This window comes from Ambystoma mexicanum, chromosome 6q, assembly GCF_040938575.1.
Source record: "Ambystoma mexicanum isolate Mex_15411 chromosome 6q, UKY_AmexF1_1, whole genome shotgun sequence".
Classification (NCBI taxonomy): Eukaryota; Metazoa; Chordata; class Amphibia; order Caudata; family Ambystomatidae; genus Ambystoma; species Ambystoma mexicanum.
This window is the reverse complement of record NC_090937.1, coordinates 1,394,390,970-1,394,404,658: the sequence shown is the minus strand read 5'-3', so window position 1 is coordinate 1,394,404,658 and position 13,689 is coordinate 1,394,390,970.

The following is a 13,689-nucleotide window of genomic DNA, read 5'->3' as shown; positions in this document are numbered from 1 at the left end:
ATCAACTAGACTGAACCGTAGTTCCGCATTTTTTTCTTCCTTTCCTTCTGCTTTCCTTCTATACTTACCTTTGATCTATCGTGAACTGTATAAACTGCACTTTTCTTGATTTAACTGCGAACTGCATAAATTGTATTTCTCCTGTAACTAAGTTCTTAAGTAATCTTGTACTGTTTGCGCCCAGCTACCCCTTCGGGTTTGGTTCTGCGCTATACCAAATAAACAAACAAACAAACAAACAAACTACTCTCACTCTCACTAGCTCTCGCTATCCCGCTACTGTCACTTCCAATACTGTTGCTACCACTCACTACCATCCACTACTACCAACTGCCTCTTCCTGCTACTGCCACCACTCCCAGCTATAACTTCCTTATACTCTATCACTGTTTCACACACTCCTTACTCTTACACCCAAACACTCCACATACTCCTCCCTCACAAAGGACTTCCACACTCCTGTCATTCTCTTTTCCTCTGGTCTCTGGATGTCCTCTGGTATCTCGGACATCCTCCTCCACCTCTTGTCCTCACCCAACTAACACACTCTAAACGACTCACACACACAGACTTAAGAAACCCACACCCTCCCAGGTTTGACCACTTACCTAATCCAATAGCTTACCTGACTGAACAGGTGTGACAGGGGAAAGCTGTGGGGAGGGCTTAAATGGGCTTGTAAGCCCTGCCGCTTCTTCATGTATGGTCCTGCTGCCTCTTTGCAGGCCCAGTTTTTATTCTGTCTTCCTGGTGGGCTAGTGGAGTTGTTACCAAAACCTCCATGGAGGCATTTCATTAATAGAAATCTCTTATGGCGTAGCGATGGTTCCCTGAGCTCAGGTTCCTGTAGGCTCCGTCTGCTAGAGTCACGCTCTTGCTGTATTGGTGGTCCTTCCAGCACTGTATCCACCTCCCCATTGCTGTGCTTCTGTGCTCTGCATATTACTGTTGTGCTGGGCCAACTGATACAGTCTGGCTTCCCTACATTCCGTTGTGGTGCTGGGGTTGTCCACCTCCCTCTAGCATCTTGATGCAGCACTGTCACCCCCACTGCTGCAGATGACAGTAAGGAGGGGCTGGGAAGAGGTCTGTTCACAGACATTCCGTATCCGCTGAAGCATCGGGAATCAGGCTCCCTCCCTCCTCTGAGAGGACCTGTTTCTCCGCCCTGTCACAGTGACTAACCACCCTGCCGCATTCAGTCAAGTGGAACAATAGAACGTGTGCATAGATTTTACCCACCACATTCAGTAGGTCTATAGGTCTATGGTTGGCCGGATTGTCTCTTCCTCCATTTTTTGCATAATGAGACAATAGGTGCCTGTGTCCCGGAACTAGGTATTCTTCAACCGAGCCCTAAAGGTTTAAATCTTTCTTGAAAATATCTAAAGGCACCATTTTGGGTCCTGGTACTTTCCTTCATTTCTGGAGCCATTTATTATTCAGCAATTCATTCTTTTTAGATTCACGTAGGCCCTTGTACGCTGATTTCTCAAGATGGATTTGTCTGGGCTGATGGGATTCTTTAGTTGAGTGTTGAGTGCAGTTTTGGACTGACACCAATCCTTCTCAATCCAGCTAGTATATTGTATGGGCTTCGCATGCACTAGCGTTTTTGGTTTCGTTACATGATGCAGAATCTAGGAAATAGTGGATTTATATAGTATAACTATCTCGTACAACTCAAACTGTTTGTTAGTAATATTTTAAGAAGGGGCATTATGGCATAGTAGCTAGTAGGTTCAATGTCACCCTCTACAATATCCACCCATTTAATTCTCTGGGTCGGATTGCCCTGTGCTGTAATGTTAGCATGAGGAGATGAGGTACAGATCTTCTCGCTAGTGTATAATCTTGCAGGTAATGGCCAAAGGTAGCTTTCTGCTCCTACAACAACACACATCACTTTGACCATTGGCCAGTCTTTTGCACCAATAAGAATGTAATCTGGATGTATTGTTGCTGTGTCGCTTACCATTGTGATGAATGAGTCCCAGCATAGCTTCTCTGGAAAGGTTTTCCTTCTTTTTACGTGCACTGTCCTGATCAGCGATGTTCGGGCAATTATAGATGTTAAATAATTTAATATGATGGGCTGTCGCTTCTTAAAATGAATCTCCTGGACGTCATCTGTACTCAGATACTGAGTGCCCACCTCACTTTTAAATAGTGAGTGGGCCCATGTCACTAGACCAGCAGAAGAACAGCTTTGGGGATCTTGCTGGCCGCCTGTCTGCTATAAGCAATGCACCCTTGAAGATATATATTGGTGCAAGCCAAGGTTTCCTGCAGGCATATAGCTTGATGGGTTCTAATTTAATCACACCAGTCCTCGTTGGGAATGTTTTTGTCAATTCCTGCTACGTTCCACAAAACTAGGTTGAAAGTACCGAATTGCTCCCTACTACAGGGAGGGTCCCAAGAACCTGCCTCTAGTCGATGTCTGTGTCTGTGGTTGGTGCTGATAGTCTGGGGAGGATAGCTCAGGGGCAACATGCTCGCCTTGGAAGCAAGACGACACACAGTACCACAGGTTTGATTACCCACGTCCGCGCTTAGAAACCTCTGTTTATTAAGCATGTTATTAATAACCTATCATATCATAGTAAAAAGGAGTCATGTTTGGGTTGGACCTGGTTTCTGGTACACTGTTGGCCTGCCCGGGGTCCTTCCTGATTAGCATCTGGTTCTTTTCTATCTGGGGATTATGCTCTGTTCCCATGTGTTTACTAGTTAAATCTACATCTGTATGGAGGCTAGCCTTCAGTTCAATGCTACATTTCAGGGGAGGAAGGGTTCTGTACTTCATAAACAGAATCCCTTGTGCTAATTGCGCATCTTTTAATATAGTTGAAAATAGAATTTGTGACAGAGCGCAAGTTGGAAGGAATTCTGGTTCATCGTAACATATCATCACAAATGACAGATACACATCTCCTCACATGACTTATGCAATGAATACATTTTTTGTAAGAGCTATGGGGATTCTGGTTGGCTGGCCTGTAAAATGAGTACCTTGTGCATAAAGGTTGTCCTGGTCGCATTCCGATTATTAAGAAGATTTATATTTGAGGTTACAAGAACTCGGGCACATGGACGGAATTCAAGGTTCAGAGTATTGTGGTTCAATGCTTTTAAAGTCCATTCTGGATATGGTACGGGGTGAGACACATTCTTAACCCCAAGCGAGTTGGCGAATGATTGGGCCAGGCTCTATTTGATTTTTGGCCTTCCAACTTTCCCATTACTCCACTGTCCTTGAAAATACTGAGAACAGATTATACTGACTACAACGCGGTGGTGAGATTTCAGTTGGTTCAGATAGACTTATGACTGACTTGTGCTGGCTGTTACAGGGCCAGCACTGTGGACCTGTAAAGGTGTGGGGAGGGAGCCCACCACCCCAATCCAACATGGGTGCCTGAGTGCAGGCAGGCCCCTCCCACTCCTGCTTACCTGCAGTGATGATGGCCTCCAGGCAGTAGCTCCAGTAGGGCAGCCAGCCCAGGCCAAAAAGGATCCTGGCCACTGGGCCAGGGAGAGCCCTGCTGCATCCACAAACACACTGGAGATTGCATAACCTGGTGAGGTGTGCCATAACCACCACAACACTTGCCACTGGACATGCCAAGGGGTACCGGGTCCATCACAACACCGGCAGACTCCAGCAGACTATGGGCCTCATTATGAGATCCCCTGTCCGTGAAAATGCTGGAAAAATAAGCAGTAATACTGGCACCAGTATTTTTACTGGACCGAGGAAACCCATATCTGCCAGTGGGGGCTCTGATCTATCTGCTGGTTGATTAGGCCCCACTGTCAAAGAAATGACAGAATCACCAGTACCGGTACTACCAGTGCTGGTCATTCTGGTAATCTCATCCCCCGTGGAATGGGGATTTACCGTTATCTCCACTAGCTGTAATACCAGGATATCAGACGGCGGAGATGGTAGGGGCAGTTTCCCGGTATCCTGCCAGAATTGCTGGTGGGATACTGGGATACTTGTAATGAGCCCCTATGTCTGCTGGAGTATGCAGCCACAAGGGGCCCTGCTAGCCCACCAGGGATTATTTTGAAAATAAATATATCCCACTGTTCAGGAGGAGAGGAAATCACTGACGGGCCCATAGGTCAGCGCTCACCCTCTAGAACTTGTAAGACAAGATAGCTGCACCATGTGAGGACAGGGGGTGCAGAATTCACTCCGACACGACTCAATAACGAGGAATCAGCTGTAGTGCGATCATCGATCTCGCTCCGACTTCCACGAACTTCAGTTGAACAGTAATTTTTATAGGCACAAATCATCATCATTCACGTCTAATTTCTATAAAAAATCATCATGCAATATAATTGGTTAGGAAAGGTAACTTAAATATAGGTGTTATATCTGTATATGATAATGGAGCATGTGGATTGGATAACTCTTATCGGGTGGGTGTCTACACCCATCCCTCTATATCACACGTGATTGACGTCACTACAAGTATGACGTCTCATTGGCTATAGTGTCTATAGGACCCTAGATTACATGGTCGATTGTGATTGGGCAAGTTACACCCCTAAACATAAATCTCCACTTTAATTTGCAGCATGCAGAATAGACACCCCTGAGCCTGGTGTCCCAAGGTTCACCCTGCCTCCCTTGCATCAATCAGTGTTTTAGGGCGATGTGTCAATTAGTTTGCTAGGGATGGCCTCGAAACTGTAGTCTCTTATCTGGAAAAGTTATGGCATCCTCGGGTCCTGGATGACATCAGGCAATGGTACTTCTTCGCGCCTGGCTGGTCACGTGTTAGTTCACCATGAATCTGCTTCAGTTTCCAGCTTTTAGTGCATTTAATTCTGTGTCGGCCTAGCCATCTGCATGGGCCCCCCTTATCTTGACCTTCATGAGGCAGGAGTCTTGTGAGCTGACGCTCTCCTCCCCTTCTCCGGTTGACCTCGATTTCCTAGGCATGAGCCGCTCTTTGTTGAGTTTCGATTCCGCTCCTTCGCTTGTCTTTGGCTGGGTTTTCGAAACTTGGCCTGGCAGGCCTCTGGCCGCCTGGGTACCTTTTCTGCTTTTACAAAATGGAGTCGCACTTGTATAATGTGCCTTATTGAGGTATATATACGGTTGGCGCTAGCCGCTCTATCTTCTACTAAGCATTGCAAGCAATATCGATTTATTAGCATCTTGCGTTTCAAGCCTATTTACACACATTTAACAAGACGGTTGCTTCTATCTGGTCTCGTAACACTGTTTCCTGGTGTTGTAACATTGTCTCCTCTCTGTGCCTATTCCATTCAATTTCGATAGCTGCTCTTGTTCATTCTCGAATCTGTTCAGGCCCTTGTGTCATGTCCACTGGCCTTCCGTTAAGGCTTTTGGGATCTCTTTGTGGACCGTGTGTAGGTACTCCTCATTTCGTATCAGCAGCTGGTATGGCCGTCTGATAGGGTACCGTGCTGCCCAGGGTTGTCTGGTTATGGGTGCTTCAGCCGGTATGGATCTTCTGATGTATACTGGACAGTCCCACTGCAGCTCTTTGTAGGTTAATTTGCTCTTCATACGTCACATACCTTGGCAAGCGCATTCCTGGTACCTCGAAATGAGGGGAAGCGGTGCAGGCCATGTCTGGGACCTCCTTTACACTCCCCCCCTCTGGTCGGTTCATCGACCACTTCTGCAACCTCCTTTGCATTCATTTCATTCGCTTCTTTAGTGTCATGCTCATTGTCCTCTGCGTTGGTACATGATGGCATGAATGTGTGAGCCTTTGGAGTCCATATTTTTATCACTCCCTTCAAACTCCCTGCTGTCTTCACATGTTCGTCTTTGTTCCACGTCATTAGCTGACATTGTCCATTTGGGCTGCAGTAGATCCAATTTCCCTCATACCTTCTTTGTTTATTAGGGTATGTGAACTTTGTTCCTTCTGGCGCAAATTTGCTGGCCTTCACAAAGTCTCTTATCTCTTCATCAGTCAGGTCTCTGGGCTTCCATCCTGGTTCGACATCAACCATTATTTTAATCCCTATGGCTTTCTTCGCCATTTTCTGGCACTGTGACATGATTATCTTGATAACACAGGATCCTTTGTTAGTAGAGCTCCCAGAAACTTGAATATATCTGCCATCCATTGTGGGACCCACGAGAATAGGTCTCCAAACCAGCTGTCATTGTCTACTTCATCACTTTCATCGATCATCTGGTTTTTTAGGCTTGTCAGCATGCTTATATCCTCTGTTAGGGTTCTGTTTTCTTCATCGTGTGATGGTACGAATGTGCAACATGATTCTCTGATTTTTGCACAAACACCTCCATCCATTGCTGTGATCATGTCAAGCACATATCTGTTTTAGAGGGTCATCAGTCTGATTGCTCTCAGCTCTTCTTTGATCGCGTTGAATCCTTTTATAGTGGTATTGATGGTCTGCAATAACTCCCATCTGGTTATCTGCAACCATTTAGTATTCACTCCAACTTGGATGTGGGGCAGGAGCAGTGTTGTGAATACTGTTGAAGTGATGCTGAACAGCCTTTGTTTGTACAGGATTGCATGGAATGCCTCTTCTGATTTGGGAGAAAAGTAATTTTCCAGCTTCATCCTGGATATCAGTTCCACAGATCTTCTTCTTCTTCTTAGATGAGCATCTGCTTTCGGGAAACTGTCCAACTTCAGGTCATTTTTTGGGATCACTAGTGTGCATATGCCTCCCCAGTTTTTCGGTAGTCTTATGTATGCCTTGGCTCCACACGCCCAGTAATGGTCCATGATAACTGCAGGTCCTTGTGTCATTCCCGGAGCTTCAAAGATTTGTCTGCAGTTTTGATTCTCTCCCATCTTCCTTGTGCCATTATTTCTGAAGCATAGTTTTGGGCTATCTGTAGGGGTGCCCCTCTATCTTCGACCCATGTTAGCAACTTTACTAGCTTTGGCCACAGAGGTTTGCATAACCTCTGCAAATTCTCTATTGCTTCCTTGCATGCTCCAAGGACCATCCATGCTCGGCAGATTACTACTCCGTCCTCCCATCCATCTGAGGAGACCACTGACCCCCAGATCTGCATTTGGCCTCTGTTTTTCCACATTTGAACCTCTTCTGCAGTCTTCCCTTGAACGTTCAGTCTTGTGTTTAGTTCCCATTTTATCCCAGATCATTTGACGCCAGGGTTCTCGTACCTGATCACATGATTTCTGGTGTGTGCTCGGTTTCTTGTTTTAATGTCCTGGACGTAGCCATCTTCATCCGGGTAATCCTTTTCATTGGCCCATATCAATGAGGCGTCTCTTCCCACATAGCTACACGTGACATACAGTGTGCTGTAGGGACATCAATTTCTACAGCCACAAAGATCTTGGACTTTACCATGCTGTATGGTAGGAGTGCACAGACAAAGCATTCTCCTTCTGACTGCCTTTGTCCTACTTCCTTCATGTGTTGGTACCATATGTTGTTTCCGAGATGGGCTGTGCTGTCCAGGGAGTCATTAAGTCATTAAGTTCATTGTTATCTTCATGAGGGCTTCTCTTGATTCTCAGCGTTCTTCTGTAGTTTGCTATGACTATGTCTCTGAATGCATCTGTGCTGCTTTTCCACTTCGGGTATCTCGATGGAGCAGGCTGCCTTGACTGCATCTCTCTGGTAAGATGGGGATTTGTGCTTCCTTTCCTTCCCTTTGCAGTCTGCCATAGGCTTCTCATAACCACCATTGGTTCATCAGCCTCCCCACCTGTGGCTGTGTTGTAGGTCTGTGGCTTGTTGCTTGTGTTGGAGCAGGTGTGCTTGCTGTTATAGTTTCTATAGTTCTGTTCTTCAATTCCTCATGCAGTTTCTTTGCTCTGGCGATAAATGGGAACAAGTAACCTATTAGCATGTGTGTCTTTTCTGTGAGTTCTTTCGTGGCCAATTCTGTTTTTTCGAGGTATTTTACTATTTCCTCCTTCTTTGGCATTTCATTTGATTTTTCTTGGTTATCTCCACTATTTTCTGGAATTGGGTGTTCGGCAGGCAGTTTCTCCTTTTCTGCTGCCTTCGTTGGAGGCCTTGTAGCCATTTACACTTGCCCTTGTTTGTGTGCATTCTGAATGTGGGTGCGTGTCGTGGCCAGTGCTACATTATCATTCATACCGTGCTGACCCTGTCTCCAGCCTTTTCTCTCATTCATCACCTCGTGTTTATATGTATCACTGCTAATTATATTCAATTTTACATCATTTGCTTCACCATTAGCTTTTCTTGGAACTGGAATCACTATGTAGGGTCTGGGTGCTTTTGTAGGCCCCAGATGTTCATTATCTGGTGGGTGCACTGATAGGGGGACACTTTGTGCACCAATAAAGAAAGCAGTTCTGATTGTTAATAATTGAAAACCAATTATGATCACAGTACATATGCACATAATCGTTCTGAGTGAAAGTTTGCAGCATTTTCTTCCAGGAAAGCGGGAGCGCCCTTCTGTTGGGGGTAAAACCAAGTTACTGTTCTGGGCCCCCATTTCGAATGAGTTCATAGTCAGTTATTTATTCCTTCTTTTGCTCTGGTCTCACAGTTCGAAAGTTTATTTACTACTAAAGTGTTGAGTGCTTTCAGTGTCCCCCCTCTTGTGGGTGATGATGGCAGTCTCTGGGTATGTAGCACGGTTCTGTTCGCTAGACTATGGAAAAAGGTTAGGCTATCAACTCTGGTACATCACATCCATCTAAGCATATCGATACTAGGTGAGGTCCCAGTACACTGGAAACAAAAAGATTAGGTGGAATACCCAATCATACAGCTGCTCTCTGGAGTCCCAGTACAGGTTTTACGTAAGTTGCAATTTGCTGTATGCAATCAGTGTGAACATTAGGGATAACTCATAAAAAATTCAAATAGTAGTAGTTTTTAAATGTTGGTTTTATCTGTCAAACCAAAGTTTTTAGAAAAAAGTAAGAAGCAGTCACTAATATTATTCTTAGTGAGGAAGAGTATGCCACAAGTCACTCCATCCTTAGACTTATATTATGCCAATGCATTTCGGAATACAACAATTCCTTCATCAGGGCAAGTCTGATCAATTTAAACATCACATGTACATGTAATTCAAACCATATCATGATAAGTATCCATATGTATCCAAAAAGACACGTGTTGGTAAACATAAGCATCAAAAGTATTAGGAAACATAATGTTGCACATACCCAGTCGTGATGTAGGCAGAATCAATAGGCAGGTCAGAAATGAATGAAAAGAAATAAGGAAAAACAGATCAGTACTGCGGTGAGCAATAGTGTTATGTGGTCAAAATGGAAGGAAAATGGTCCGTTACCTGGAACAGGTAAATTAATAATGGTGTATTCTAAACTTCAAAAACGGATCGCTGTACCGGAGTCAGCATCTGTGGATATGAAGGTACGTGTTAGGGGGCCTTACAGAGCCTGACTAAAGGCATCTAGTTTCAACCCGCGTTGAAAGTAGCTTACCGTTTCCTAAAAACGAAGCGGAGCTGTTTCCTCAGCGGCTGCTGCAAGCAGACTGTCTTTGTTGCATCGGCGCGTTGCCGGGCAACCCTGTTTTATGGGACACGTGATCGCGGCTCCTCGGTGGACGGCGCAAGCCGCGATCCGTGTCTGCAGTCGTGCCGTAGGGCTTGAATCTGGTACATAAATGTAATTTACAAGCATCCTGGGCTGATACTAGGAAAAGTAATCATATAAATGGGAAAAATCTGAAAAACCGAGAATAGTTGACATAGAAAAAATACTGGAATCCATATCTAAATAGGAGAAGGTAGGTCATACGGAAAAAACAACAATAGTGGCTGTTTCATAAATCCCAACCAAGTGGCTGTGTTATACAACGTACATGTGTACCTAAATGAGATAATACAGAAATATCTATGGGTGCCTTAATGCCGCTAGTGGTGACGTCCATACAGACGGCACCTTGGGTCCTGGATGAGGCTCCAGGATGCGCAGCATGCAGGGCACTACCATACGGATCATAGTTTCATATGTGAGTAGTATTAAACAAATTATAGGTAACCATCAACATTCAAGTCATTTGAGTTATGGTGCCACATGCACCTCGGTACTATTCCAAACAGAAAATGCAACATACAATTAGAGAAAACAGTGAAAATGGATCTCCTCATTAAGTCCGATAGGTACCAAACTGCCAAGTTTGTCTATCCAATATGTCTCTCTGCGATTCAAACGTTGGCATAAAACCTCATGAGGACTATTCTTGGTTAACACCTCCAAAATCACAAATCTTATCTGTGACACGTTATGTCCATTAGCCACCCAATGACGTGCCACGGCTGAATTAGTGTTTGCATTGCGGATACAGGATCGGTGTTCACCCCACTTCAGTTTGGCGGTTCGTGTCGACTGTCCAACGTAGAACTTCCCACATGGGCATTTTATGCCATAGATGATGTTACTGCTGTCACATGTGCCATAAGTCTTAAGCATAATCTTCTGTCCCGGTCCCAGTACACGCCTCAAATTTGCTTTGGTCCTGAGGATGTGCTGCAAACAGTTCAAAAGTGAAAAAATAAACCAGTGGAACTGCTACAAAATCACACAAAATGAAATGTTGCAAAAATAAAAGTAAAAATAAAAACAAAAGCGAACATGAAAAATAAAAATAAAAAATAAAGTAAAAAAAAAATAAAATAAAAACTGAACATGTGGCTAAAATAGGAAAGGATGAGCTAATCGTACAAAAATAAAGTTGTAAAAATAGGAACAAAAATAAAAATAAACATAAAAATAAAAATATGGAAAAATAGAAAACAAGTCAAAATCGCAAAAATAAGATGTTGTACCAACAGGAACAAAAATAAAAGCAGACGTCAATATCTGAAAAAATAGGAAAAAATTAGAAGGATGCAGAGCAGGGAAAAATACGATGGCGAAGTTCTTGTGTCTGCTCCTTTCGTTCGGTCTCTCGGTGACAAGTTGAGGAACAGTGTCTCTCTTCTCTATCTGCTCCACAGTGAAATGATGATGACAAAGTTCTATTTTGGATTTCCTCCTTCTAAGGCTCTCCTCAGCAGTGGATGTCCATAATTGCTTCTTAGTTGCGCTATGATAGACCTCAGGAGCCTGTTCAGTTGCACGTTTTTTGCTGGATTACTGAGGAATGCGGGTATGGCAACATTGCTTGGTCTACCCATTAGTTCTGGAAAGTTTTCAATGAGGTGGAAGAAAACACGGTATGCATATTGTCTGTCTTCTGGTGTTAATGACATTTGCTCTGTTTTTCTAGCCTCTAGATTACAGGCCTTTTTTTTCAGCGCTAACATTTTTGTCTCCTCGATCTGTCCCTCGGCTAAAAGTCTCACTGGAATCTCTTAGGAATTCTCGCTGGAAGTTGGACAGCTCCACCTGGAGCATTATGCCTTGGAGGAGTGTTCCCATGTGTGGGGCGTTGGCCGGATCTCTAAGAAAGGTGATGACATCAACATCTGCAGGCCTCCCCACCATCTCTGGATAGTCTGTGACTAATCTAAACAGGACATTGTGCACCAGCCGGGTGTCCTCGGGTGATAGGGACATTTGTCCTGTTTGGTGGTGTCCTGATCACAAGCTTTTCTTTTGATTCACACAGTTTTTACACTTTCCTGCTGCGTGGATTGCAACCACCTACTTCAATTTTCACCATACTTGGTTGAGAAAGTCATTGTTTCTTGGGTCCCTGATGAAGGTTAGGGTATCTGTGGTTCTCCCGACAAGTCCTGGGCATTCCTCTATGATGCGGAAAAATAGGGTAAATGTAAGTTCATCAATTATCACTTGAGGTGGGTGCATTAGTGTCCTCTTAGCTGTGCTCAGGCAGTTTGATGAAGGCTTCCGTTATGACAGTCAGCAGTTGCCGGATTACCTTCTTGTTCGCAGGATCTCGAATAAAGTCTGTGACACTGGCTCCTCTCCCTATGAGTGACGGGTATGATAACACCACGAGTTGAAAGTAGGTTAGCACATCCCACTTGAAATTTCTGCTGGAATGTACTATGAATTCTGTGATTAAAGTCTTGTTACTGGTTGCTTCAGGATACTACATTGCACTCTCAGGCAAGGTTTTGGTTACAGTCTAACAGGGTCTTGATTCTTGTATCACTTTGGGCATTTCGTGCTTTCAACAGTTCAGTTTATCAGTGTTGTTATGGCTTTGGATGTGCTTCTCTTTACCCTGCAACTAGGATGCACAGAGTGTTAGTTTTTTATGTCCTTATCCCCCCTTTTTTTCAGGGGAACTGTTCAATTTTAAGCAACAAATTTCGCACAAAAAGTTCCTTGTCTTGTTTTGCTGCTCATGCGTCTTTGATGTCATTTAGGAAGATCTAGGCTCTCCTGCCCTTGAGCTTGACAGCGGACGGGGTGCAGTCCTCCACAATAAACGGGCCAGTAAACCTTGGCTCGTCCCATCTTTTTCTTGTAAAGTTTCTCACGAGGACGCTGGTGCACACAGGCTGTGAGTTGCATCTGCATCAGCACTCTCTGTTGTGGTTTGTGCTGTACTGTCCCCTTTCCGCCATCGCTGCAGCTGGCCTGAAATGACAGAGGCGCTGGATGTGAGACAGTCCAGGTAGGCTTTCATCTCTTCTCCTAGAACCTCCCTAGTTGGCTGGGCATCACATCTAGCTCTGTCTCGGGGGGTAAGAGGGGTCCTCATCCTTCTACCAGTAACTATCTTGTGCGGCATGAGGTGATTGTCGGAGCCTGGTTGGTTCCGAAGTGCATACAATGCCAATGGTAGACAGTGCAGCCATCCCTTCCTTAATGTGAGCTTCAACTTGGCTATCTTTTCCTTAAGCAAGCCGTTGATTCGTTCACATATACCATTCCCCTCAGGATGATACGCCAACGAGAACTTGTGCCTTATACCAAGCAACAAGTTAATCTGTTCAAATATTGAGTTTACAAAATGGGCCCCATTATCTGATCTCATCACTTCGCACACCCCTCATCTAGGGAACACTTCCCTCACCAGAAATTTTGCAGCACATGTTGCATCGGGGTGTGTACAGGGACCTGCTTCTACCCATCTTGAAAAGGGACACACCACCACAATTAAATACCTGCACCCATTACACACCTGAATCATATCGACATAATCGATATGCAGTTGCTGGAAAGGTCCATTTGATCTGGGGATGACTCCTCTCACTACTTTTAATGTGTGCCCAGAGGTGAAGTGCTGGCAGGTAATGCAGTTTACCACAAAAAATGCAACATGCTCTGCTAAATTCGTGCAAACCAGTCTTTTGCGAGCGTTGCAGCAAGATTTTCCTTTGACATGTGTATGGGGTAGTGAAGCTGTTCTAACGCTACCTTTAGGAGGGTGACAGGCATTACTGGTTTACCAGTGCTGTCTTGCCTCCACAATCCGTCAGAGGGGTTTAAAGAACACCCTCGACGCTTCCATAAATTCTTCTCCTCCTGAGGTGCCTCCCCTTGGAGCTCCATTAGCTGAGTCTGCCCCATATTACTGTAGGCCTCTGGAGTGGTTCGTGCTATCATCATTCTTTCATGGGTACGTGCCACCTCCACGTCCATGATTGTTTCAGTTTTGGATGCCATACGCTTGGCTTCCGTGTCCGCTTCATGATTTCCATGTGACACGAAATCTGTCCCCTTGGTATGAGCGGCGCATTTCACGACCGCTATGCCCACTGGGAGTTGTAGTGCTTTTATCAGCCTGTCCAATAAG